At 47.0% G+C, this 27,861-nt stretch overlaps 2 pseudogenes across 2 annotated transcripts in view; both read right to left on the reverse strand.

Annotated features, from left to right (window-relative positions):
* Positions 1-23,891, reverse strand: part of LOC147700383 (uncharacterized) — a 106,423-nt pseudogene extending 82,532 nt beyond the window's left edge. The window contains exons 1-2 of the transcript XR_015299418.1: positions 23,837-23,891; positions 20,741-20,815 (exon numbers count right to left, since the gene is read on the reverse strand). The product of XR_015299418.1 is annotated as an uncharacterized LOC147700383 (transcript). The remainder of the gene's footprint in view (positions 1-20,740; positions 20,816-23,836) is intronic.
* LOC147700384 (uncharacterized) overlaps positions 1-23,898 on the reverse strand; it is a 51,508-nt pseudogene extending 27,610 nt beyond the window's left edge. The window contains exons 1-2 of the transcript XR_015299425.1: positions 23,837-23,898; positions 20,741-20,815 (exon numbers count right to left, since the gene is read on the reverse strand). The product of XR_015299425.1 is annotated as an uncharacterized LOC147700384 (transcript). The remainder of the gene's footprint in view (positions 1-20,740; positions 20,816-23,836) is intronic.
* Between the last annotated feature and the right edge of the window lie 3,963 nt (positions 23,899-27,861).

The following is a 27,861-nucleotide window of genomic DNA, read 5'->3' on the forward strand; positions in this document are numbered from 1 at the left end:
AAGAGGTCCAAAAACCTGAAGGACATCCTCATCAGTACCAGACCCAAGAATACTAGGAAGGATACCCAACAGACACTCTGGCACCTACCCCCAGTCACGGGCCATTTCCCGTGCGGCATGTGTGGGGTCTGTAAATACACCATGACATTGAAAACGATCCAACTCTCGGAGAATTTCAAGTGGGAGATCAGACACCATACAAATTGCAATACACCGCATTGCATCTATCTCCTCAAATGTCCCTGTGATCTCCTTTACATTGGGATGACTTCCCGACCGGTGAAAACAAGAATCATTGAACACCGGAGCAACTTTCGTTGCAAAAAAACGCATACCAAGATGTGCAAACATTTTGTGGAACAAAACCATGACGAAGACTCCCTTAAGTGGGTAATACTTGAGGCCAGCCCTAACTGCCCAAGTAATGCCCTGTTCCGGAAGGAACAAAGATGGATCCATAGACTGTCCACAGACAAACGTGGCCTTAACGAGGACATCCCATGGCACTCGCTATAAGATACCAGGGCCACCCTCTCTGCTCTATAACTGTAACCACCTTCCTGACATACGGGTCACATACGTGACGGTCTCCAACCTGTGTCACTCGAACATAAGTCCCACTTGCCACTGTAACACCAGATACGTCGCGAAGTCACACACCATGTGACGTGTCCCACATGACTAGTTGTATAATCCATCATCCCTGCACCCTTACAACCACAATACATGACACTGGTGCCCGCTTGCACATTCAGCACCACATACACCAATTGACCTACTCAAGATGGCCGCCATACTGAGCTCTCCGACCACGTGACCGCTCTGTAGGACGAGTCAATACACATGCCTACCAAACGGGTCACATAACATCAATACACATCTGGCAATAAGTTATTTACTACGGCCATAGCGGAATAATCCAACAGCTAAAATATGAATTACTAATCACAATGCCTGCACTGTTACAACAGGATTCCTGTATTGCGCCATGCGTGTTTAAGCGCCACTCTAAGATGGCCGCTCCAATATGCGCCTCGATCACGTGACATTAACAAGAAGGCGGAGACACGCCAGATCCCACAGACCCGGTTAACGCGCTATATATTTCCTACCAAACGGGTCACATAACATCAATACACATCTGGCAATAAGTTATTTACTACGGCCGTACCGGAATATTCCAACAGCTAAAAGATGAATTACTAATCACAATGCCTGCACTGTTACAACAGGATTCCTGTATTGCGCCATGCGTGTTCAAGCGCCACTCCAAGATGGCCGCTCCAATATGCGCCTCGATCACGCGACATTAACAAGAAGGCGGAGACACGCCAGATCCCACAGACCCGGTTAACGCGCTATATAATTCCCCTACCGCCGAGCTCCCACATCTACTCGAGCTCGGCGGAGAAGGGTAGGTCACACCACATGGACACGGAAGGATAGAGGTAAGCCCTACGCGATTATGGGGTACATTGGGGCAGCTCCATGCTGCTTGCAAATATCAGGCTTTTACTCCTAACGACTTCTCAAACCCTGGTACCTTGTTGTTTGTTGTTACACCTAGCATACTCCTTGGGCTCTCCCCCGATGTCTTAATCCCGCCGACCCCTCATGTGGCAGGTAGTCCTTAACCTTCAGGTGAGTGGGTCATGTGTGCAAGCTAATTAATGTACCGTTTCTAGACACAGTATGTACTTTGGTCTGGTTTGTTTCTAGGTGCACGTCTCTTTTAGGGTGTGACAGTGAACCCACCTGCTTGCTGATAATAGAACAGCCAAACCCTCAGAAAATGCTGCAATAAGAACCACACCTCTTTTTGTAATAGGTTTAAAGTTTTTTCCATAAGATTAATTTTAAACCATTGTTTTTAGCTCACATTTCCTTCACCTCCCTCCTCACAGATTCAACAACTGCTGTGTGTGCTTGTCACTGCGCACGTGTTACACACAGACCGGGTTGCAAGGCATGCTTGCTCACACTGTAGAGGCATGTTTTATGATCATTATAATAATTTTCTGGCATTCGACTGCAACTACCAAACATGCATAGAACGACAACTAATGTGTTTTCCTTTTTCTCCTTAAATGTCCAGGCATAGGAGTTCCACACAGAGGTAACACTAGACACACGTTACACTTGCATGTGTGCCACATCACTCTAACACGGTCCTGATGAATCGCGGGTGAATAGACCCACAGCGTGAAACATGTCGACCACCATCACCTTTAGCCTCAACTAGGGTCACTTGACCTAACCTGCTGACCACCTAGTGAGCCTAACCACCTTTTTAACTGTAACCAGGGGACCCCCAGAATAAATAGAATTCAGGTACCCCTTGCTACATTTTAATATCCCACACACCACCACTTCTAGTCCAGTCCACACACCCCCACTCACCAAAAGGCAGTTGGAAAAAGATCTCCGCTAAAGAGCCCCTCTTTGAGGTGAGCCCGTCGGGGATTGCACCGCCTCCCCGACGAGGAGCAACTGCCGATGATGAAGCATGACATCCTTCGGGGTGTGTGAGGCCATTCCATCCAACAAAATGGATGCCCCAGGATGTTACTTTAACATCTGCGGTCATGCCAGATAAATACTCCCCAGTAGGAACAGTACAGCGACCTCTCTTGTTTACTCAGTGTTTAACACGGACACAGCTGCTACTGGACTTTCCTCCCATAAACCCCCCCTGGGAGGTAAACAGTGTCCGTTGACCTATTGGTCACCTCTCTAACTCCCTCCTTTTTGATAGAGCTCAGAGATGGTTCTCACCCGAATTAAACTCTCAAAAACACTCCCTCCATCAAATAGAAAGGAAGTGGAGGCACGACTACTCCCAAGAAGGACAAGCATTTGCAATGCAATAGGTCTCGCCTTAGGAAAGTTGGAGCTATTGGTATGGTAAATGACAAATTTTTTATTTATGTGTTTTTTTTTAACTAACGTAATTAATAGCTTTGTCATTTACAATGCCAATAGTTATAACTTTCACAAATGTGACACCTATAGCATTGGTAATGCAACATGTTTTGTATTTACGTGACTTGCTCTTCACCAGCCGACCGTCCAGCATGGCCTTGAACTGGGCGGGCTCGGGCCTGCTGGCCTCCGCAGTCACAGGGCTGGCCTACGCAGTCACGGGGCTGGCCTCCGCAGTCACGGGTTGGCCCTCCCGCACCCAGTTCCGGAAGCCGCCGTTGAGCACCGACACCTGAAGGCCCGGAACATCCACGAGGCCTGCGGGGCGTAGAAGGAGCCCAAATGGTCGCCGTCTTAGACCACCACGTGCGTGCTGTTGCCCCCGCCCAGGCTGCCCACGTAGTCGCCGAACAGCTGCTCGCCGGGCATCACCTCGTAGATGTACTATACCAATGGTTCCCAAACTTTTTTGACCTGTGGCTCCCTTGACCTAATCAGCAGTTGGCCGTGGCTCCCCACCATTTTTTTTACCGGTGGGCGATATGTAAGCCCGACCTTGGGAGTACTTCCTGTTGTCTTAAAGTAATTGGGACGCAATGAAGGTATTACAATCATATTTGTAACAAAATAAGAAGAGAACAGTTGTTTAATAAAAACTTGTTAAGGGCCATGTACAGAACTCTTGCATTAGTGCAAAAACTAAATAACATCCTTAATAAAGAGCCTTCAGGCAGTGTGCGTGGCACCTGTCATAAAGCAACAATGGGAGCGCAGCAGAACAGCTCTGAGCCACAGATAGACTGGAGTCATGAACAGAGAGCATGTTCATCAAAGTATTGCTGCACGGAGGCGACCCAGGACATGGTGGCCCCTGGATCAGCCACACTCCATGTACCCGTCACCAGTTTCACATGGGAGTGACAAACTCTGCCTGCTTGGGGCCTTTTTCTCAGAGAAAACCCATTTTGTCTCCATGTGTTCGGGAACCACCACCTCCTCCCAGGCCTTCAAAACTGACCTCAAAGTTCTCCTCCTTCAAAGACACCTCCAAATTTAACTCACGCCCTCTCTATTATCTGAAGGAAGACCTTCCAGTACAGAAAATTCTATTCTCCATGATTATGTAAGTGCCTTCCCTGTGTATTCTTGTGGTTTGAGTGTCTGCCACTTATTGCAGTATTATCCTTCTACCTGTGTTTTGTACTCGTTTGTAACATGCACACGTCACTTTTCTCTTTTAACACCGTTTGCTACCTTACATTTTGTTTGCTTTAGATACTTGCACAAGTGCCACCATTGCCTACATAACGTTTGTTCTTGTGCTTGAGTGTCTGCCATTTATTGCAGTATTATACCTCTACTTGTAGTTTTTACGTTTTTGTAACTTGCACACGTCACTTTTTCCCCCTGTAATGTACCTTTTGCTACCTCTTGTATTTTGTTTGCTCACGATACTGCCTCGTGTAACTTAACGTTTGCTTTTGTAATTTGTTCATTTGTAATTTTCTCCTCATGTATCAGTTCTGTTCCTATTGTGAAGCGCTGTGACACCTTCGGGTAAAGTCTGCGCTATATAAAAACGCATAAAAACAATCAATCAATACATTAAAAAAACTGTTCCCCTCAGTCTGAGAGGTGATAAACGGCCCCTGCCTGCACACCTCCAAAGCTTACGTTTGTAGAATTACACCCAGCACCCTGCAGAGATGGGCAAGCAGAAGCCTCGATAGGGGAAAAGTATGAGGGACAGGTCTGTCCTACAGTGCTTAGTTCTCCAGGTCAGGGCGGGAGCAGTGAAATAAATCAGAGCGTGGGAAGAAGTAAACAGCTGAGGTCACGGGGTCAAATTACGAGCAGAACAGAAGAGGAACCGTGAGAGGTTAGAGGAGCTGAGCGGCAGGAGGAATCTGTCTCGAGCAGTAGTAGGTAAATAATAGAGGGGCTCGGTGATTCAGGTGAGTTTGAGTATAGAACTCCACCGCGTTCTTTCCATACCTCCCAAAATTCCTCACCAGTCTCAGTGCTTTGCGCCCTTATAGATATGACGCGCTTTATAAAACTAACCTACACGCAAAATCAAACACCGAGGCACTTTCATATGGAGCCCAGTGAAATTGCACAATTCAAAATAAACAACGTTCCTCCTACGCTCCAAGCTTGCTAAGGCAGTAATGGTGAGCCTATGCAGCGTGCTGGGCAAAACCATTCCGAAGGTGGCATTTTAAACCCCCCGCATGTTGGACTGCAATGCATATCACCCACATAATGAGTGCCGCGGCCCGGCGCCCCTGGCTGCTCATCACGGCGCACCGGGGTGCCGCGGCGCACACTTAGGGAACCGCAGTACTATACACACTTAATATGCAGCACTCCAGCATGACCCTCGAGTTTCTTCAAGTTCCCGCCGGGCCGCCGCGCTGCCTGCGACGACCCGGAAGCGGTTGGGCAGCCGGCCAATCTCAGCGCGGCCCCAACCGGAAGTCCCGCCCCCATCGCGGCGCGAGAGAAAAGCCACTGTCCGAGGAGCCCCGAGGGCTCCTGATCGAGTCCCGGTCCCGAGATGGAGGACCGGGTGAAGAGCGGCCGGGCGCATGGGGAAGGTGAAGCTCTCATGTGGTGAGAGAGCCCCGCAAAGCGCTACCGCCACCCGAGAGCCAGAACCGCCGCCGAGCACCGCCAGAACAGGTGAGTGTGTTGAGGGAGAGGAGGGGTGAGTGGGGGTGGGGTGAGTGGGGGTGGGGTGTGCGCGTGTGTCTGTTGTAGTGTGTCTGTGCGTGCGTGTGTCTGTGCGTGCGTTTGTCTGTCTGTGCGTGTGTCTGTTTAAGGGGGGGTGCGTGTGTGTGTGTATGCAGTGTGTGTATGTGCGCATGCGTGCGTGAGCCTTTCTTTAAGGGGGGTGCGTGTGTGTTTATGCAGTGTGTGTATGTGCGCATGCGTGCGGGAGCCTTTCTGTGCATGGGAATATCAGGCACGGCGACGCGACGTGCGTGCTCACGAGCTACAATCTCCAGGAGGACAAGCTCGTCACAGTCTGCAGTCCACATTCCCCGGAAAGTGGCAACATTAGTTGTCTCCCTAGACAGCAAAGCTTCGCTTTGCTTTCGTCTAGGCGAGACCTAAAAAACGACCTATGCCCGAGCCTTGACTGATTATAAATAAGCTATCTCCACAGCCAAGTCAGCTTATTTTTCAGCACAAATCCTCTATTCCAACAACCAAGCCAAAGAATTATTCATAATAGTTGATGAACTGTCAAACACTGAGAGAGTCCTAAGTAAATCCAAGCCGTCTCAGACCCAATGTGACTCTTTGAATAATGTTTTTATTGATAAAATCACTGCCATCGAAGCCAGCATTCCCCCCAGGCCCTCGCAAGATATCACCCTGCCCACACACAGGAACCCCAACTCTCTGAACTCTTTCCGGCCAATTGACACACACCTTGAATAACCTGCTAGCTAAAATAAAATTGGGCTCTCCCTTGGACCACTGCCCCCTCACGTCCTGAAAGCGGCCTTTATGGCCTTCCCAGACCCAGCTCTTGCCCTTCTAAACCACTCCCTGACCCAGGGCTGCGTCCCCAATGCTTTCAAGGAGGCTATAGTAGTTCCCTTCCTAAAGAAACCCAGCTGGATGAATTCCTTTCTACAAAACCGCACTCAGTCTGTCCGCATCGGCCAATTCACTGCCCCCAAACTAAAAACAACCTGCAGGGTCCCACAGGGTTCCTCGCTCTCACCACATCTCTTCAACCTTTATTTACGCCCATTGATAAGATCTTTGAAAGACCGGAAAGTGACCACCTTCAATTATGCAGATGACCTCCAAATCATATTTTCAATCAACAACTCCCCCGAATCCATGACTGACTTTCAATCCACCATGACATTCATACAGCATTGGATGAACCACAACCATTTAAAACTCAACCTCAGCAAAACAGAAACTAATCTTGGCAGGCGAAGGATGCAATCAGTGGGGCCCACAATATTGGCCTAGTAACTTGGGACCCCCCCACCCCCTCCACCTCAGTAAAAAGCCTAGGGATCACCACAGGTAACAACTTGTCCCTAAAAACACATGTTGGCTCGGTGGTCTCAGCTTGCTTTCTCCAGTTACGCACAATCAGGAAAATAAGCAGGCTACTGTCCCACGCTACAATGGTCCAGGTGGTGATAGCCTTGGTCCTGTCTTGTCTAGACTACGCAAATGCCACCTACCTGGGACTGTCACTCGGCCTCACCAAACGACTTCAGCTGGTACAGAACCAAGCACCCCGACTAATATACAAGCAGCCTATATGGTAACACACTTCCCCCGCCTCAGGAAGCTGCACTGGCTCCCTGTCCCCCCGAGGTGCGAGATATACATATTGCCTGTAATTCCAACAGAGTGATAAGCAAGCCTCTGATCTCCAGTTGCTCCAGATGAGCTCCCCATCCAACTGTAGAGGCATCTGTGATAACTGTGGCCACTGCGGGTCTGGCTGTTGTCCCCAAAATCCGTAAATCTCGGATGGGAGGTAGATCTTTCAGGCTCCTTGCAGCCAAGAATTGGAATTTGCTCCCCACTGAAATGCGTCTCGAACCTTCTGAGACTAAATTTCGCAAAACCCTCAAAACCTATCTCTTCCGCCTAGCATTGTTATAATCCTCTGACTCTCTTCCAGGTTCTCTTCAGCGCGGGGACACGCCGGTGTGCGTTACCAAGCGCTTTACAAAATTCCAAAATGAAATGAAATGAAGAGGGTGAAACAGTTTTCCTTGATGCGAGTTGTAGTTTATGCTCCACCATTGTGTTCTAGCTGCTGTGTCCCACGAGATCTTTATGCTGTGTCCCTTGAGATCTTTATGCAGATCTACCACGCATTGAAATCACTGCCGGAGGAGGCACCACTGGAGGGCTGTCAGGTGTCAGCGTGCATGTGTGACCAAGACAATGCAGACCTAACAAGACAGTCAGAACTGGAATGATCGCTCCATTCAGAAACATCAGATTCATAGCCCGAATGCCTTGAAACCTCTGAGGTAAAGAGAAGGTTTGACTTGATGTGGTATCTAATACTGCCCCTATGAATAATATGTGCTGGGAGGGCATCAGGTGGGACTTGGCTTTGTAGACCAAAAAGCAGAGTTCGTAAAAAACTTGAGTTGTTCCTTGTAAATGGTGAAGCGGCAAATATGGAGTCTTGGCTCTGTTTAGCCAGTCGTCCAAATAAGGGAACATAAAAAAAATTGCCTTCCTTCTGAGAGAGCCACTGTCACTGCCATCACCTTTGTGAAGACTTGTGGTGCGGAAGGGAGGACAAACATTAGGACTTTGAACTGATAGTGTTCTGATTCTACAGTGAAGTGGAGATATTTCCTGTGTGATTTCAGGATAGGGGTGTGGAAATAGGTATCTTGCAAATCGACAGACACCATCCAATCTTCCGCATTCAGAGCTAGTTGAGCCAAAGCTAGGGACAGCATTTTGAACTCCTCCTTTATGAGTAACCAGTTCACAATTCTGAAGTCTAGGATCAATCATAACCCGCCGTCCTTATTGGGGATCAGAACATATGTGGCATAGCATTCCTGCCCCTTTCCTGCTCTGAAAACTAATTCCACTGCACCCTTAAGTAGAAGAGAATGGACTTCTGTTGGAGTATTTGCAAGTGTTTGAGCTGTTTGAGTCTAATCAGAGAGGTATTGGATTGGGATGTTGTTGAAAGGGTAGAGTATCTCCCTTTCTACAATTTGTACAACCCACAGGTGTGACGTGATGACTTCAATTTTTTACATTAATGGGATACCCATCCTCCAACTGGTTGAAAATGAACTGGTATAACAGAACTAGAACTGCTTCCCTGTTGTAGCTGGGGAAGTGGATGAGAAGGATGGGGGGGGGGGAGATGAATAGCTTGCTTTCATCCTTGACCACATCCAGTTTGCTACCGGTAAAGGGGATTGGACTGTTACAGGCTGTATTATGGTCTGATCTGAAAGGAAAAGCCCCAGCTAAAGTCAATACATTATTTGTATTGTCTGTAGTCTATTAGTTAAGGTTGAAGATCTAACGATCTAGCTGTTGCCTTGCCGTCCTTAATTCATTCAAGAGAAGAATTGGCCTTAGTTCTAAAAAGGTGGGAGCCATCAAATGGAAGGTCCATTATTGTTGGTTGAACGTACTGCAAGAAGCCCATATTCCTGATCCAAGCCATGAAACGAAGGGATACTGATGAACCAATAACCCTGGCTACTGAACCAGCCTTATAAAGCCCTTACTAGATAATGTTTTTGGCTGCTTTTTGTCCATTTGCAACTAACTCTGAGAAGAACCCTCTAAGATCTTCTGAGAGCTTGGGGTGACCACTTGGGCAGTATCCAGTGCAGCATGTACATATATGCCTAGCAAGCAGGTGACATTGAGGGACTTTAGTACCATGGTGTAGTGACTGAGCTATTTTTATGGATAAGAGGCTCGATTATGACCATTGCCCACTACCATCTCAGTATATTTTAGCCTAAGATAGTGATATGTAGGCCTGTTTCTGATTTTAAATTGTCTTATAGCAGTGCTGACTATTGCCTTTGACATGCTCTCATGTCATTTTGCTTTGCAATTTATATTATCACATAACATAGTGATGTGTAGGCCTGCATAGTATGAATACGCTACAAAGTAGGGTTTGATTATGTACCTTTCTGTTTCTGACTTTATCTTGCTTAATGGCTGGGCTTGCCTATTGGCTTTGGCATAATCTTTTGGCTTCTTGCATACTAATTTTGCTCTTTTGCGGGAATAGAGGCCTATGATTGAGCAACTCCATCTTCTGAGCTGTCGCCATCTTCTGAGCCTCTCTAGGTGAGAGGCTATGTTTTACGTTATACTTGTTGTTCACCCTTCTTAAACCAGATAGGAACGGTTCTTGTCAGAGGAATGTGCTCACTCTATTCCGAAGACATAACAGAGGTTTGGCCAGCTGAAGCTGTGTCCTTGGCATGGAGTGGTACAGGAATCTGATGGGAAAGGAGGCGATGCTTGCTAGAAGCTTCGACTAACGTTTCCATTTTGTACTAAAGGGAGTGTCCGAGCTCTGATCTTTGGTAGTTCATCACAGTACTGACGTGTAGCTGTGACGGTGGAGCAGAGAATCCTGTTTTGGCTGGAGAAACGGACTCCCCTATAGCGAAGTGAAAATGGGACTTGGTGAGGTGTTCCACTAATCTCTACCTTTCCTACTGTTCTTGCTTACTATCTCTTTCTGTTTTCAGGTTCCATACATTTATATACATATATTTCTACATATATGTTTCAATCATTCTATTGATATGTTAGAGTCTGCTATGATAGATGTATTTGGCTTACCATGTGGTGTTATTAAAATGTACTAATAAATATATACCAAATATACCGATTCGCCTTTTCCTTGTAGTAGGAGGTGTGGACTTCAATTGACCAAATGCTTATGTTGTAGAAGGATGAGTAAATTCCCTTCTAGCAGGTAAGTGTGTTATAGGAAGTTGTTCTACTCCTGGCAAGTGATGTGCAAATTAGAAGTATTTCACCCCCAGAATATACTGACTGGTTCCTTTCTCTTGTGGTGAGGGGTATTGGGTCTGTTGTATGTGGTTCTGTAGCAGAGAGGGTCAGCTAATTGCCTCATGCACAGTGCCTGTCGCTAGGAGGATTGTTGTTTTAGAAATCTTCTCAGCAAGAAACAAGGTATAAGTGGGATTCCTACCTTCGGTAAGTATTGTAGAGTATTGTAGAGTTTGGTATTTTTGCGTCCCATGGGTGGATATGTCTGCATGACTTGATCACTGGCAAAAAAGAGGTCATTACAATTGGTACATGCTAAGAAAACTTTATTTGTAATATGCTCCATCTTTTTACATTCTCTATCTGCTACGGTTGAGGGAAATGTTTCTGGGGCCGCTTTGGCTGAACATGGGACGTATACCACCAAGCTTTCGGGGGAGGGTGAGTGCATAGAAATGAGGGATCTCCTGGTGCTGGTTTGCATCTTCTTGAGACTGGTCTAGAGACCGCAGTAGAGGTAGTTTTTGCCCAAAATGCCTCACTGAATGGTAGAAGAGGTCAGTTGAATGTGTAGAGGAATAAGGACTTCAGTTAAAATATTATGTTTTAGTTCTGCTGTGTGTAGATTTACGTCCAACATATCAACAGATTTCCTTAGTACAGAATAGTGAGAGGTGACTGCTGGAGGAGGAATGCCTGTGGGAGATGCTAGAGCTCATTCTGGAGATGTAGCTAGGTTGCTTGCATCTTTCAGGCCCTCATAAGTGGGGTCTAGGGATAATTTGTTATACTGATCATTGTCCCAATCAGCTGTATCCTTTTTTGGGTTAAAGTCACTCATAGCAAATCCTTCTTCTAGAAGTCTTTGCGCTTCTCTTTTTGACCTATAGGCCTCATAGGCAGCATATCTGATTGAGGTTTTGAGGCAGCAAGGAGAAAAGTTGAAGTGGAGGAGACATCGGAGTAGCTGATGGCCTCAGGGGCTGCAAAGTCAGTGAAGTTTCCTGCGTCGCAAATGATGTAAACTGCAGTGCCAATGAAATGTTAGGTTCTTTGGCTGATGGCGCTGTACGGAGCACCGCAGAGGAGGGGATGTCACAGTCTTTGTCAATCTTGTAGATGCAGGATCTGGTAGAGGATTTGACCAAGATACTTGTGGCAAAGAGTAGAAAGGAGTGAACAGAGTTGACAGAAACAGCGTCGGCATTTCTCCTGTTATGGGAGAGAGAACTTATGGGGCCAACACACAGAAAATGGCATTCAGAAAGTTTTAGGAGTCCATCTCCGGATCCTGAAACCTGGGGCGTTGAAGACGGCATCACAGGCGGAACTGGATGCAAAGCTGACATTGGTTCCTTCAGTTGTGCTGACGTCAGGTCAATCTGAGTCAGTGTTGATGTGTCTTTATTTTCCGGAGGGCGTTCAATGTTAGACTATGGACAAGGTGGAGTTGACGGTCTTGGGAAAGATGACTTGCTTTTTGAAGATCTTCATCTCGATCCATGCCTTTTCTTTTTTTTATGTTTTCTTCGAGATGATTTGGAGGATGGAGGAGATTGTGATCTTGATCTCAGACACAACTTCCTACAACTCTGTTTTTTTCCTGAGTTTTGGCCATAAACATTTTTGGCTTTCCTTTCTTTCAGAGCCTTGAGATGCATCTTCTGACTGGATTCACATTGATCGACAACATGGTCCAAACCCGGGCACCACAGGCAGATTCATGAGGGTCAGGAATTTACATTTGCCCATCACATTCTCTGCAGGGTTTGAATCCGGATCGCTTCGGTTGAGACATTTAAACAACAACAGTACCTAAAAACATATTGAGAATCAGAAATCATCAAATGAGCAATTCTCTTTTACTCTGAGGAGAGTTTTTCAGGAACGCGTCAAAGGCGCAGAAAAAAGGGAACTGACGTCAGCCCGAAGACGGGGCGCTTTATGGCTCCAGTGAGTTCACAATGTGCTGTGTGAAGAGCAGACTTGGACCCGACACCCCCAACCAGTGTGGCAGAGCTATTGCAGAAAGGGTTCCGGCTCCTGTCTTGCATGTGGAATATTCAAAAGGTGATGAAGCTGCAAGTAGATGTATCCATCAGAAGTAGGTTTCTACATCATTGCCCTCTCCAACCTAATAAGACGGATTCTCCTTACGTGCATATGACCAGTCATTTATTAGAAAGACTCGGATCACTCAATAATATGTATAATGTTGGGTGATGCAATCCCTCCATTGTATACGGAACAAGTCAATGTTTACAATGCGGTTTCTTGGCATGCCCCTGTCCCACAGTAGTGATCACACTTCCCTAATTAATCCTATGAAATTCTCCACTGCTAATGGAACGGGTGTGTTCGGTATGACCATTGCTAACTTTGCCAGAATTAACATTTTAAAGAGTGCAATTTTTTCGAGTAGCGTCAATGGGAACAACTGGCACCAAGTCACATCAAGTCGGAAGTGTCTTATTTATTTAACTTATTTATTAGAGTTGTATATTGCGCTGGCTAGACCAAAGGGTATCAGAGCACTTTACATGTTTTGAGGAGGTCTAAAAAAGTACATAATGAAAGTCAAGTGGGCTTCGCAAACAGTTATACAGAAAAATATACGAAACAGAGCATTAATGTTGACTCACAGAAAGGCTACAGTAATATATATATATATATATCAATCACACAATTAGGTACTGGGGAAAGAATTAGAGTCTGCATAGTCAAATTGTCAAGGGATTTCCCCGACAGGAATTGTTAAAGGCAATTAGTTGATTCTAGATGGTGTTTTCATAATAGATCCAGCTTCAGCTTCACATATATACCCAGATATTTAAATCCCACTTCAGAGACTCCCTTACTCGGTGTAGATTCCCTTCCAAACTCCAGCTTGTGCTTTGTATAGTATGTATTTTCCCCGATTTATTTTAGATCTCGAGTATTTGCTGTAGTGGGCCAAAACTCTGAAAATGTGTAGAATTGTCTCTCTGGAACTGTCTACATATAGAGGAATGTTGTCCACATAAAATTATTTTTACCTCCTGTAAATCTGTTGAAACCTGTGAGAAGTTGGCCTGATATGTAGTGTTTCCAATTCTGGAACCACTTGGTATCAGTCCAAACAAACCCCAAAGATGTCAGGTTGTAAGTCAACCTTGTTAGACAAGCTATCCTAGTGGTAGCATGGACTAAGCAGCCTTAAAGGCTTAACTTAAGAGGTCGTGTTAAGCGAGCTGTTTTACCACCTACAATCCTGTAATCAAATGAAAGGACACCACACAAGTATATATGATAAAAATATATGTGTTTATTTCTAAAATAATCCCCAGTACTCTTTATGAGGAAAGGGGCACAAGCGTTAAATCAAAAGCACAGTATAACATACAAAGTTGCACAATTTTGGATGAGGGCCGGTGGCCACTCAAACCATATACTAAAAAAGTGGTATAAGAGATGCCAATCGAACAGTGGTTAGGCCTAGGGCCTAGAGAATCGCTGGGGGCAGTCAGGACTAGCAATGCTGAAGTCGGGAGTAGCCCACGGGACTCGGGTGCAGCGCGGAAAGTGCGGCTTACACCAATGCAATGTCAATGGTGCGTAAAAGTTACACAAAGTGAGTTTAAAGAGACTTCCGTTGAACCTAGAGGAACAAAACTTAAGACACAGACCCTAGAGATGTGTACCAGTGTGGGAACACCGGCGTTGCAATGTTACCTCACCCACAGGAAGCGGGTGCACAGGGTCGAAGTGGCGTCGGGTTTTGACACGCAGGCTCTTGGTGCTTGGAGCTGTAGAAGCTGCAGGCGATGTGAAGCAGAAGTGTCCGGTGTGATCCAAGGGTGGATCGAAGTCGAAAAGTACCTGAAAGCAGAGGGGACAGAGTCTGGGTCACTCAGCAGTGACCAGGGTGGAACCAGGACGGAACCAGGCAATGTCGGGCGCAATCAGGTGGTTGTCGAGAGGCTTCTCTCCGCTGTCACGTGGGCCCTGGGGCATCTGCGACGTCCAGGAGCAGGTCACGATCTGTCCTACGTAGGCTCTCGCCGTCAGCACCGTCGGCTTCAAGATTGCAGCAAACAGCACTTGGCAAAAGCAATCCACGCGGAACCAGGAGATTGCTTCTCACTCGAACCAGGAGGGTCAGAGTGGGGGCTCCTTTTCACAGGAGCTGGTGCAGATCTGGAGCAACCAGAAAAGCAAGTCGTATTCAAGTTTTCGTCGGCACAGGGGCCACAAGCCAGCTGGCAAGTGACCGGGCCAACGGGTCAAGCCAACACGAGCAGAAGGGCCCCACGTAGCACTCGTCGAGTGTGGAGGGGGTAGCTTTGGTGCAAGTGTAGCTCGGGGTTGGGGCTTCTCAAACCCCGGTGTACAGCTTCGAGGGTCACTCGTGGGCTGCACGGTCAGCGTCTCGTGGCCTTTTCAAGATGGCGTGCCCCACGCTTCCGGTCGCCTCCACTGGTCTCAGCTCTGCAGGGACTGTGGATCGGGCTGGGAGAAGGCAGGCAAGCTTGATCTCGTCGATCTCTGTCGCTCGAGTTCCGGCGGGAACTGCAACAAAGCAAGGGTCGAGGGCTGGATGGTGCCTGTTTGCACAGGGTGGTCACTCCTTGACCACAAGGGAGATTCTTCTGTCTTCTATGTTGAATAGAATGTCGAAGGGTCCAGAATTCGTTTCTTATGTTTCTTCAGGATGATCTGAGTTGCATTGGCACTGCTCCCACTCTTATTCGAATCTGGTGGGCTGGACATCCTGCTAGGTCCCCTCCTATGGGTGGGACCCAGGAAGGGGGTGGTTACACCCCTTTCCTTTGATCCAGGCCGCGCTGGGACTGGGGCTGGAAGGCCCCAGAACCGGTTTGGCCGGATTATGCAAGCGGCAGCCTTGTGCTCCCCAGGCAGTGTCTGGTTTCTTTGAAACCTCCCTACTACAATCCACTATCTCCTGTCCGGGGTGGTTTGACACCGCCCTGCGACAGGAAACCCTTTGTCCAGGCCACCATTTGCTGAGTTTCGGTCAGCAGCAGGAGGCCAGACCCGTGTCTGTGGTAGAGGCATCCATTTTGTGGATCTGAGGCTCATTTTAAATCAACCGCGTTTTAGTAAAGTAACATGTCTTATCCCTCTAGAAGGGTGGAATGCTACCCCCGTCGCCAGAACTGGCGAGGGGGTAGTATTCCAATTCGTGTGACACCTTACCCGACATGTTTTGATAAAGCCAAACCAAAGTTGCTATATAACCGCGAGGATTATAAGGCGCTTAAGAGTATATGGTATGGCATTATCCCGGATCAGCTTAGGGAGTTGTTCCCGACAGCTGCAGACAGGCTCAGCTCATGCCAGAGCTCCATCTCACATAAAACCACGCACTCTGCCTCCAGGATTGATGAGGCCTTCCATAGGAGTGGCTCACAGGTTTATATGTGTCCAGATATAGGTTTAGATAGAGGTATAGTATATCTAAGCAAGGGGTGATTACACCCACTTGCCCCCAGCTGAGTGATCAGCCAGTTGTGTCAATTTAAGAACCAGCCAGGGGTGGCAAAAGCTATGCTTCAGCCCCTGGTAGGCCTTGGTGGCACCTATGCCCTGAGCACCCAAAGTGCATGGTACAGGGGCTGACAAGGAGTCCATTTCCAATTGTGGTATGTACCTATAGCACATGTATTATCAATTTAGAGAGAGAACAGCAGGCTGGGGTCTGATTAGCAGGCCCACAGCCTCAGTAAGTCGAAAACCAGTGAAGCAAAAAACAAAAATTGGGGTGACCATAGGATAGCAGACCCTACTCTCCTACAAAACCCCTTAATCACTTTTATCCCAGCATGCTCGTCTCTCTACACACAAGGTACACAATAGAGTTGTCAACAGAAATCCCTGCCTCATGCCTTTCCTCGCTAGAATTTCGAGGAGGTTTGTTGTTTCTGACCTAGTGGGGTATAATTCGTGAGTACCATTATTCTAGGTGAGTCAAATAGTGTCTCCCCTTTTGCTCTAGTCTTATGAAGAATTAGCTCTCCGTCCTGCGAGTTGGGGAATCATGCTTTCACTGGCCTCAGAGGGAGGAGGCTTACAACTTATCGCCCTATGTACTATAAAAAAAGCAGGAGGAAAAATGTTCAGGTTTTGCCGAGGAGAGACGGATTTTCAAGAAATCCACTGGTCCCAATACCTCTGCCATCTCAAGAAACCAGGCGAATCTGGGAATATTTTGGTCTTTATTGCTGGGAGTATTCAGTCTGTCGCCAGGGAAGCCAGTTCACCTCCTCTTCTGCTCCTGGGTTGCTTGTGTTCCAGTTCAGAGGGGACCAGGCCTGGCAGTTCCGGATGGACTATTCTCATTGGAGCAGGATCAAGACTTCTATGCATATGGTTTGGTCCAAACTCAAGTGGCATGGTGGGAGAAAACGATAAACTCCGATGCAGTTGAGGAGATTGCCACCGCCTGAGATTAACTCAAACATTCCATCCTACACCTTGCTTTTGTTCACATTTTGTGCAAGATAGAAATACCATAGCTTGTTCAGCTAGTGAATGACATATACAGGACATTGGCAGGCAGTCTTCAATAGCTACAAAAGAAAGGAACATCCTGAACATAGCTTCCTCGAGTGGACACAAATATTATATTTTGTAGTGGGAAAGACACCACAGTTCAGGTGTCAATTTAAATGATTTTCTACAAATTGAAATGCACACAAAGACACATGCACCTGGAAAGTCTCGCTCACATAAAATATACGTTCACTTTTCCTCTGAAAAATTGAATGGCTGTCAATGCAAATATGAATGGTTGTCAATGCAAGCTGGCTGCGGCCTAGGATACATCTAAAGTAGGTATGATTTCTTTCTATTAAAAATGCTCACACAAACTTTCTGATCTACGTAGTAGATCATATATATCAACCATTGGAGGGAGGGTTGAATGACTACGTGTCATAAAAGTATGAATACATCTTAACTGGAATTTTCCTTTTTAAAGACAAAATTACTAAATATATGAATGAATGAACGAACCAAACCTTATAAAACGCAGCAGCAGCACCAAAGTGGAGCGTCCCGGCACTGTGTTGATATAGGGTAGCAAGGTCCCAATTTCCCCAACTAACCAGAAAAATCACCGAATAATATAGGGTCGAATTACACTTCTCTAAAAAGGCGAGTCTTTAAATGAACAATCACAAAAGAGTGGAGTCTAAAACGCCTATATCAATTGGAGGTCACTAAAAACTTTTTTTTAAAGAATCCTCACCCCCTAGAATCAACTAGTGCCATGCTTTATCATCAGGCCGGCTCTCTAGACACCTAGTGTGTCAGAGTGGGCTCAACCTCCAGAAGGAGGGAGCACGTCTAAATGTGAAGCCTAAAGGGTGTGCTATCATTAAATATACTTTGGGTTCCCCACTGACCTTAATAAATTCCTCCGCAATCCAGGAAAAATAAAAAAAAACAAAGAATATAAACTGGGAATCACTTCCCCCTTAAATCACAGTCAACATGTTTCGGCCACCCTGTTGCGTGCCTTTCGCTAGGAGAATAGCCAGAATCCTGGAAAAAATATGGAAAAAAACCACCCAAATTACCTTATTCAAGGTCATATATGCCAAAGTAGTGTGTTCAATCAACCTTTAGTGCACATCGCAATCTTATTAACCATGACTGTGTATAGACAGAATGCTCCCATACAAGAGGGAATGATACCAAGACACCTGCAAAACATGGACAGCATGCACATAAAAAGAATGTCTGGCTAAATACAAACAAGCGGAAAGGATATGTTATCCCTAAATAAAGTGTTGTTCATGCAGATGATGAGCGATGGTACAATGAGGAAATGTCAGTACCTTAATAGGGGCTCGACATTGCAGGTTTTAAGGAGGTCCGGTTGGCATGTACCAATAAGAAAACGGCCTCTACAAAGTGCCTATGCGTTCAAAGGCATCGACAAAGTACTAAATGTAATTTTTTTTGTAAAGAAAAAAAGACAGGAAAAAGCTGTACATGTGCCCGTTTTTTTTAACAGACCAATGAAGGTCAAGGAATCAGTGTGGACCAAATGCAGGTGAGCAGTCCAGACTTTAATGACAAGGCGGGTTAAAAAAAGGGGTGCAGGGGTGTCTAAGACAAGCCAGTCTGTGCCAGTCCGCACCCGAATGGGACCAGAGGCCAGGACCCCTGTCAGTCTCAGGCCAGGAAACAATGAAAAACTGAGTTACACAAGGGAAGCACTACCAGATATGGGTAAGATCCTGAAGCATAAACAGGCATTTTGTTGTAAGAGGATACAAGGCATTACTGAGGGCCCATTCTCATGCCTCAGTTGTAAGTGGGGAAGCTGGACAGGGAAGGAGCTGCATATAGTGGAAGAGTGCGGTTTGGCAGGATCTCCACTGAAATGTATTTATTTTAATGCAAGATCCCTACCTAAGCATTGTTTGGAAATCTGGCACATTATAGTATAAACCAAGCCCAATTTGGCCTTCATAACAAAGAGCTGGTTAATCAACACTAATCCCACAGATATCTCAGCTGCTTTACCCGAGGGTTACAAGATGTTAAAGTGAAATTTGGCTTCCAGATACAAGCAGCATGATGGAACATTCCGAGCACAGCACCCACATAGAGACAAAGGACCCCCAGATGACAATCCACTGCCTGAGTATCTGCCTGATGAACATTCCAAGAACAGCATCCACAGAGACAAATGACCCCAAACTTACACTCATCTTCCTAAGTATCTGCCTGATGGAACATTCTGAGCACAGTATCCACAAAGATACAAAGAACCCTAATTCACAATCCACTTCCTAAGTAACTGCCGGATGAACATTCCGAGCACAGCATCCGCATAGAGACAAAGGACCCCCATCTGATAATCCACTGCCTAAGTATCTGCCTGGTGAACGTGATAACCTGATAGAGGACAGTACGTTAATTTAGAAAAAAAATGTAGCTTTTGTGTCCCCGAGAGGGCTTCTGAGCTGTGGGCAGTCATTTGTTGTCAATTAACTCTTGCCATAGCCTTGCAGAAAGAAAGGTACATGAGCATCCAGGCAACGTAGCGCATTTGTAGTGCGGTCAGGGTCTGAAATATGTAGGCATTAGTCTCAGTGTTAATGAATATGCCTATATATTGGTTTCATTTTTGTGTGTCATGAGTAAAACATATGCAAAACTAGCCTCCAGCTTATGGGTGGAACATGTGCTAGTTTTTCAACAAGTGGTTTTAATTATGTTTTGGTATTGGTGTGGAGAGTAAAGTACAGTGTTGTATTTTTGGTTACAGAGAGCTAACAAACCAATGCATGATTTATCCGTGTTGGTCATTAGGAAAAAATCAGCTACCTTCAACCCCGCTGTGGATGGGAGTACTTGCCTAAGGAGGGAGAGTACCAACAATGCCCTCAAGATACTGAGAGTGGGCGAGAACCTGCGAAAGAAGAACAGAGGAAAACAAGGAAGAGAAGAAAGACTGGCAAACAGGGAAAGAACAAAAAATTAGAAGACAGAAAGAGCAATACAAACAGAGGAAAGTTTTAGAGAGTGGAAACCAACAAATGATTATAAAAGGTTCTCTCATTCTGACAATCTTTGACACCCATACCTCGGAAGCGGAGGACCACCAACGTGGAGTCGACTCACGGAGGAGGATACCCTGCTGCACAGGGAACACAGAGGAGCTACAGCATGGATGTCAGCCAGGAGGAATCGAAACCAAGGAGCTGCTGTAGGAGGGATAAGGGCCACACAGCCAAGAAGCAGACCTTGAAATACAGACAAATGACAGAGATGGAAGCTGCATTCCACCTGGAAAAGCTGTGGCCCGGCCATGGTTTATTGGAGGACCATGGCTGACCCGGTGCCTGATAGGGGTAGTCTGGGAAGCAACAAGCAGGGGAGAGTATGGGCATAGAGACTGGCAAGAGCCCGGTGCAGAGCCCTTGGAGAACAACTGAGGAAGAAACCATGACACTCATGCATAGAATCCTGCTTACAGGGTGACTCCTAAAATCACCTGGGTTTCTTTTCTTTTAGAAGGAAGTCTTGATGGTCTGAGGGCCTTATTTTTGTGATGGGGAAGAGAGAAGAAGAGAGTGTGAACGAATAAGAAACAAAGCAGAAGAATGGATAATGCAGACTGGAGAAATAAAGTGAAAGAAATACAAGTGTACCATAGCAAGCAGAACATGGTTGGGAAAAGTTGGGAAGAACAGCAATAGATGAGAAGTTGGGAGGAATGAGTATTCAATCATTTTGAGATTTCTTTTTATTTGACCTGTGTTAAAATGACACTTACCTTTTCCTTTAATCGGAGGAAAACGAATGTGGGAACCCCAGCCACTCTCTGAAGCTAAGAAGGAGTTTGCAGGGCCTAAGGAAAGCGGAAGAAAGGATCCTATGAGATCTTTACAGACTTTCTAAAGAATTTGAGTCTATATGAAGAATGTAGAACAATACAATATATAATTACTCAGAGACCCTTGTTTTTGGCCAGTGTTACTGAACTAAAACAAACAAAACAAAAAGAGACTGAGAAATTGACATGCGGAGCTCCACCAGGGATCAACCCTCAGCCCCAACCTTTTCAAAATATACATCACGCAGCTCGCCAACATAATCATCGTCATCTGCTGCGCCAATCACACCCAACTTATCCTCGCCTGATGGACAAAACAGCCAACGCCAGAACCAACTTGACCAACTGCATGACCATGATAGCAGACTGGATGCAAACCAAGTGCCTGCATCTCAACTCTGACAAGACGGAAGTACTGGTCTTTGGCATCAATAGACTCCACCTAGTGGCCAGAGAAAGGACAAACACTCACATCCACAGACTATGCAAGTAATCTAGGGATCAGCCTAGATGAGAAGCTCAACAGGGCGGCTCAGCAGTGTGTACCTCCTGCTTCCACAGTGTCCTTCTAATCACTGCACACAACATCCTTTTCTGTTGGAGTTGAAGAGCATCAGGGGTCAGCTGCTAACCAACGCGGAGGGGGCAGGGCGGGCAGTATTTGTACCTGGTTCCATGGGGCCATCTGATGTATGGAAATGATGCCCGATGTCACCAATGACCTCCTGAGCCCTCACTCTTGCACGGGGTCGCAAACCTCCCAGATGGACTGCACACTTGGGATTGAAATGATTGTTGGCTGTAGACAGTGAAATAGGGATGGTGGGAGCAGGACCCGAGGAGTGATAAATGAAATTAGAATGCAGTGCTAGAAGTTATAAGTGCATTGCACGTTTAGAAATGAACAGGACAATGGTGTGGTTGTTTTACTGGTCAATGTTTCCTTATGACTGTTTGCAGTCATGCTTCACGGGTGGGCTGTAGTGCAATTGCAGAGACCCGGCCTAGACAAGGTGCTCACAGGCAAAGGAGGAGGGAACAACTCATGATAATGACGCTGAGGTCACATAATGACATGCCATATACGATGCCTGGGGTGTCACAAAAAAACCTGTAAAAAATAAATTATAGAAAATGAGCAAAAATTATAGAGGCTGGGCTCGCGCCTGACTTGCTTTTGCTGTGCGGCGTTGTAGCGGAGACAATGTACCGAAGACACCATAGCATAGGAAAAAGATCTGCACTTAGCGCCTTATCACTGCTAGTAGGCGCTATATCCGATGGTTTGAGCACCAGCACAGCTCAGGATTATTTTAACCATCCTTAAGGATGACAGCAGACGGAACCATCTGAAAATAGAACGGGGAAAATTAAAGAATGATAAAAAAGAATTTCTGCTGGAAGATAAATGACGTTCGTCATGAAATGGGACCACTATTTGGCTGTCAAAATGTTGTCTGGTCTTTGAATTAGACAATAATGTAATGATGTAATTTTCATTGTGCCACCTTTTTATCAAATAAATAATGAAAACAGCAATAGTTTGCACTTATCCACTGATGTTGGATGTTCTGGAGCACTTGCTTACAAGGAGATATTCTTTTATAACGTATTAATTACTGAGGTGCACACTGGAGGTCAAGTATCACATTCCTCTGCTCTCCATGTCACCTCAGCCCTGGGAGGAGTATTGTGTCCGAGGGGCAAGGCTTTCCGGCGCCTGACAGCTGTGACCGTTATCGGAGCAGCAGAGCTTGTCTTTCTATATCCAAGTGACAACTTTCTCAACTTCCAGACAAGTGTTTTTCACCCTTAAAGGGTGACTCAGGCCCTCACCAATTAGATTCACCCCCCCCCCCCAACACACTTCCACCAGGTCTGTTTTTGTGCACTTATCTCCCTTCTCCAGGTAAGACGTCAGTCTGCTCGAACTGTAGCACCCACGTAAGGTCTCAATGACAGGAGGTGAGAAAGGCCAGTTTGAGACCGGCAGACCAAAGTACACAGAAACAAAACAAGCATTGGCATCACCAATAGGTTTCACCAATGCGAGCTATAGTCGCTTTGTCAACATGGTTTTAGACATGGAGTTGCACAGCAGCAACCACACTGCCGTGCAAAGTGCCTGAAAGTAAAGGAAATAATAGGGCTATGACACGGTCGACACTTACTACGTTCTTTCCTTTAGGCTAATGTTGCACAGCAGCCCACGCTGCTGTGCAACATGTCTAAAAAACATTGACAGAGTCAATAATTCTCGCACAGGCGAAAGCTATTGGCTTTGACAGGGCTTATTGTAATTAGTCTCATTACATGGCAATGATTCTCATAATAAAGTGTCACACCAAACATGTTTTAACGTCATGCATAAGCCCAATATGAACATTGAAATATGAGACAAAAGCAAACTGACAACTTGGCAGCTATCAGCCCTGATGCGTGATACTTGGCAGCTATGACCCCTGATGCGTGGTACTTGGCAGCTATCACCCCTGATGCGTGGTACTTGGCAGCTATGCCCCCTGATGCGTGGTACTTGGCAGCTATGCCCCCTGATGCGTGGTACTTGGCAGCTATCACTCCTGATGCGTGGTACTTGGCAGCTATCACCCCTGATGCGTGGTACTTGGCAGCTATGCCCCCTGATGCGTGGTACTTGCCAGCTATGCCCCCTGATGCGTGGTACTTGGCAGGGCTTGGAGGGCCAGGATAGAAGATCCCGCAGCAGCTGAAGCAGGACTCAGGCCCAGGCAGCTCTTCAGACTCCAGCAGCCCCTTCCCTCCACCCCGAGGGCCTCACTCTCCGCTCCCCCGGCAGCTCCTCAGAGTCCAAGCTGAGAGAGAGGGGCTCACAGGGCCGAGATTAGGACCAAGGAGGGGGAGAGGAGAGGGGGCGCAGCCCGGGAGGGGCCATGGCTTGAAGGTGGAGGGGGTGGGGGGGTTAAAGGGTCCTCAGCCCAGGGGGGCCATGGCTTGAAGGGGGGGGGGGATGCAGAGTTCAGGTTGTCTGCAGGGGGGGTTGACTGAAGACTCTACCTGCGCAGACCCCTGCTCAGAGCCTGGGACGGTGAAGAAGACAATCCGAGGCCGGGGGTGACGTCCGGGGTCAGAGGCTGAAGGTCACCGCACAAACAAAGGATCCTTCCACCCCTACAGGTGCTGGAGCCGCGGAAGAGGCCGGAAGTGACTACATTCACTGCTGGTGCTGTCTCTGCCCCCGCTGACCGGAAGAGGAACATACGTCACTGCCGCTCTGAGCGTAACTCTGAGACAACGGACTAAGCATAGCACAGACTGCAGTGGCCCTGAGCAGGCCTCGAGGCTGAAACCAGTATATTTTCTAATGTTGGGTGATGCAATCCCTCCAGTGTAAACTGACCGAGTCAATGTGTTCAATGCGGTTCTTGGAGTAACCCCCAACCCTCAGCAGAACTCACACTTTCGTATTTATGAAATTATCCACTGCTAATGCATAGCTGCCAAGGTTTCAGATTGACAATTTCCTAATTTCAGTATAATTATGAGTGACATTTCAACGACTATGAGTGACACTTTCTCGGTAGCAAAATGAAGCAATGAAGTCGAGGGAGTGATGTAAATATCGGAAAGTACACCCATTTGAGTATAGCTTGTAATGTTTCAGATTAATTATGTGTGACATTTTCATCGATTCAGTGGATTTAAGAGTCAGGCAACGACTAAATATGTAACACAGAGTGGCACTTTCTTGCGACCAAAATCATGGAATGCAGTCAATGGAAATAGACAAATAGCAGAAATTAACCTCATTTGAGCAACAAGGATGTCGAATTCTGCAGCAGCCAGTGCTTTTAAAGCTATTATTTAACTTCTAAACAATCAGCATCCTCCACCCCAGGCTCTGCAGTACCACAATGGCCCCTGAGTCAGGGCGTGATCCCCTAATGCATGCCTCCACCCCTCCTAAGCAGCAAGAGCACAGTACAAAGACGGACCCTCTCAAGCATAGAGCGCAGAGCCACAGAATGAGACCCAGAGCAGAGTGAGACAGAGCCCCCAACCAAAGAGCCATTGCCGGTGAAAGGTGACACAAGGGGTCAACCTTGTGGTGCCATCGGGTGTGATTGACGTACTCCTGGCATTCTGTTGAATATTCACAAGAGTGCACATGTTTTCGGACGGTTCTGCTCTGATAGTCAGCCTTTTTAGAATCATTCCGCAAGGAAACACACCACGCATTTTCGTTTTTTGCTTATGGTGAGAACGCAAAATTCACGAATAACTACGGCTGGCACGCTTGTGAGTGTATCCTGTTAGCTATCTAAAATGAGGAGCTAAACCGGCATCTAACATGCTTTTTAAATATAGACCTTTTTTATCCGTATTTACCTTTATTTCCTCAAAAGTCTCCAGAAACTCGATAAAAAGAAAATAAAACCAAGGAAGGACAGAGACTGCGCGTCCTGAAACTGGAGAGATGAGAGACGCTCACAGCCGGGAGAGAGGAGATAAGAGCAGCTCACACACTGTCACCTGCACGAGCCACGGCTCGCGCCTGGGTGATGCCATGCTGCTGAGTGATGCGGCCCGCGTCCAACACCGGTAAAATATGAGCAGCATCGCACACTGTGTGGCAGACTTAATTCATGCGCCGGGACGTGGACAGGATAGTATCTCTGCTACCGGCGCACAGCAATCCAATCTCCAGTGGAGTCCCCGCGGTAATGTCCTATCAATCCAACATTTCCCTGCACAGCCAGGACGTGAGGTCGCATCTCTCCCCCTCCCCGGCGGGTTACGGTGTCTGGGCCGGGTGACGTCAGGGCTGAGTAGTGAGTTCGAGCAATACATGTCACCATACATAGCAGCACCAGTGAGTGCATAAGATCATTATTAACTGCACTGGGTGCCATAGGTCGGCGCGCCGCGCGCTAGCAGTCTGGCTACGCTAGCAGTCTGGCGTAGCCTGTTTACTTACTTCAGCGCGTCTGGTACAGGAGAGACAGTGCCATTAAAATGTGTGACAAAGCATTTCAGTGCGGTGATGCGGATCACCACACTGAAATGCGTTAGAGTCACGTCTGTTGCGTGATACTTGGCGGGCCGGCTAATGGAACAGGGGTGCTCTGTATGACCCAGACCAGCTTTGGCAGCACTATCCTTTTAAAGAGTGCTATTTTTCTGAGTAACGTCAGTGGGAACAACCAACACCAAGTCACATCAAGCCAGATGTCTGATTCTAGATTTTCTTTCATAAATAGATCCAGTGTCACACATATGTGTTTTTTTTTGTGTCTAACTACCCCTGATAACACCTCATGGTGTGCGCTATAGAAGTGGTGAGCAAGTCCAGGTACTGATGGAGACAGGATTTTTTTTTTAGCCTCTGCAAGGGACCTCATGAAGGAGCAAAAGCAGTTTGTGGTGGCAAACTGTTGTACTTACATTTCCTGCTGCTCAGCCAGTATTTATGTGAGTGGATCCCGAGAGCAAGATTCCTAAGCAGTGGGGGGGCCGCGACACTCGCTGGAGGCCCCCGTGAGGTGGTGTGAAGGAGGAGGCGGCTGAGAGCGGTGTAAGATGGGAAGGGGAGCGCCGCAGCTGGGACACATCTGCTGCGGTGCTCGGATCGGGATTACAACCCAATTGAGGTCCCGGGCTGCCGGGCCTACCTGCTGGACCTCTGAATCCTGCAACTTCCTTCAAGTCTGTGTCCCCCAGCGCCCGTTGCACAGCGGAGGTGAGGAGGGGCTGGTTGGGGCTGGAGGACCAGCGATCTGCAAGGAGGACCAGCGCAGCCAAACAAAAGTGAGACCCGGAGGTCAGAGCTGCTCGTGGGGCCTCCAGACTGTGGTCAGGTGAGTGCACACCAGTCGGGGCTCCCGCCTTTGCTCCCCTGTGGAATGGGAGCTAATTGCGGGGACCCGGGGCAGCGAGGGAGAGGGCATGCAATTGCGGTGGCAGCGCCGGGGTCCCCCCTCGGCAAAAGATTCAGAAATGGGCTGGGGCGAATGGCCCGCACTGTTTTTCAAAACGGTGCAGTGAAAGAGAAAAAAAGGCGTCCTGATTAGAGGCTGACCTGAATATCGCGTGAGATCGGGCCGGACCCGGTTAAGCCCAACCATCCATGTTATTTCCCCCCACCCAGGCCCCCATGCCCAGCAGCACTACGAGACCTCTGGGTAGAAGGCGCTATATAAATACAAACACATTTACATTTACATTTACAACCTGGATGCCTGGCCCTAAGATGGCGGCCGTTGCCACCAGGCAGTGCATAGAACAGAAAGAGGAATGCTCTTTCAAATCTTTGATGATCACCTTGGATTGGGCAACCCCTTTTGGTGCTTCCTCTTCCTTTATTAGAAACAGAAGAGGTCTGCACACATGATTCAATGCTGCTTCTCCCCTGTACCTTTCTACCTATTTCTAGCCTTGTCAGGTATCTACCTTTGGTTTTGATTTGACCTCACTCCTATTGGCTTTATCGTTCACTTGATTTCCGGAATTTGCGCACCCCTCTTATTTGACCTCTTTTCGCTATCACTAGCCTAGTGGCTCCTTTTTCTGTCCACCACACCACGTTTCACCTCATCTCCTTATCATGGCTTCCAGACGAATTAAGTCTGGAATCAACTGCTTCAAAGTAATTTATTTCTTTATTTCTTTATTTATTTATTGAAATTTATAGAGCGCGGCGAATACCCGTGGGCATCTCGGCGCTAATTAAGGGCATAGATCAGCAACTGGGGTAAAGAAGATATACAAGGCTATTGGTCAAATAACCACGTCTTTAGCTGTTTGCGGAATATGAACAGGGAGGGACTTGCTCGGATATGTGCAGGAAGGGTGTTCCAGAGTTTAGGGGCGGCAACCCCCCTACTTTGTCCAAAGCAGCAGCTAAACGGTTGAAGCATAACATCATTGAACAATTTCCAGATTCCCTCTTTGTTGACCAATTCCATAGTGGGCGCCTTGGGAAGATTAAAAATGACTTCATTTTCTTCAATAATGACATCCCTTCCTGGTCCTCCAGCTTCTTCAATCCCTTTAACATCTCCTCCTCTTCTTTCCCGCTTGGG

The sequence above is a fragment of the Lissotriton vulgaris genome, chromosome 8, assembly GCF_964263255.1.
Source record: "Lissotriton vulgaris chromosome 8, aLisVul1.2, whole genome shotgun sequence".
NCBI lineage: Eukaryota > Metazoa > Chordata > Amphibia > Caudata > Salamandridae > Lissotriton > Lissotriton vulgaris.